Raw genomic sequence first — 1,313 nt, forward strand, 5'->3', positions numbered from 1 at the left:
TGTAGAATGACTTTTTGTGGAGTGGATTCTGGGGATTTAACCCAGGGGCACTTTACCACTAGCTGTGTCCCCAGCCCTTTTTATTTTTTTGAGTCAGGGTCATACTAAGTTGCTGAGACTGAAATCGTAATCCTCCTGCCTTAGCCTTGGGAGTCACTGGGGTTACAGGCGTGCACCACCATGCCTTGCAATAGAGAATGCTTTAGCAAATTCAGAAAATCAATGTAGTAAAGAAGTCTCATGAAAATGATGTCTATTGGAGGGCTATCACAAGTCTAAAGTCATCATATTTGATGTCCATTTTGAGACAGGATAACCTGAGTAATATCAACTATCCATAATTTTAAAGTGAGGTGTTTTAATCACTAATTTTAATGCATATATACAATACAGGAGTGTTAACGTGCTCATCTTGTATCATATAATTAACTCAAGCATATCTTAGCCTCTATTGATGTCCTTTAAAAGGAATATATTAATTCTGTAAATTCATATTTAAGTTTAAAGTAGCATCAAGTAATTTACAAAATATGATTCTACTAAAAAATGTTTTGAAAGAATTTTAGATTCATAAGAAATTACAAAATATATGTTCCTGGGTAGCCTTTATGCAGCCTCTTTAGTGACAATTATCTTAACCAGAATACACAAAACCAATTCAAATGACATTAGTATAATTGCTTTTTTTTTTTTTTTTGGTACTGGAGATTAAACCCAGGGCCTTGTGCATACTAAGCATGCATTTTATCACTGAGCCACATCCCAGGCCTATAAGTTATAGACCTTATTTGGACTTTACTAGTTATTGTTTTTCGTACCAGTGTTTGAACCCAGGGTCACTTGACCACTGAGCCACATCCCCAGCCCTATTTTGTATTTAGAGGCAGGGTCTCACTGAGTTGCTATAAGTGCCTCATATTTGCTGAGGCTGGCTTTGAACTCTAATTCTTCCTGCCTCAGCCTCTTGAGCTGCTGGGATTTCAGGCATGTGCCACCAAGCTGGCAGTACCTTACTAGTTTTTGCATATGCTAAAATGGTGTGGTTTGGTGTGTAGAGTTCTGAAGAATTTTGTATACATATACAAAATTTTGTTTACATATCCACATGTAAAAGTTCACCACAATTAGGATGCCAAACTGTTGTGCCAACACTAGGAAATGTCACATCCCCCAACGCAAAGCCATAGCAACCATCGATCACTTAACTTCCCTCCATAATGTTGTCATTTCACGAATGCTATTAAATTAGAATCGTAACATATATAACTTTTATTCACTCAGTAAATTGCCTTTTAAGATCCATCTAAGTTGTT

This window comes from Marmota marmota, unplaced genomic scaffold (genome assembly GCF_001458135.2).
Source record: "Marmota marmota marmota unplaced genomic scaffold, marMar, whole genome shotgun sequence".
In the NCBI taxonomy this organism is placed as follows: domain Eukaryota; kingdom Metazoa; phylum Chordata; class Mammalia; order Rodentia; family Sciuridae; genus Marmota; species Marmota marmota.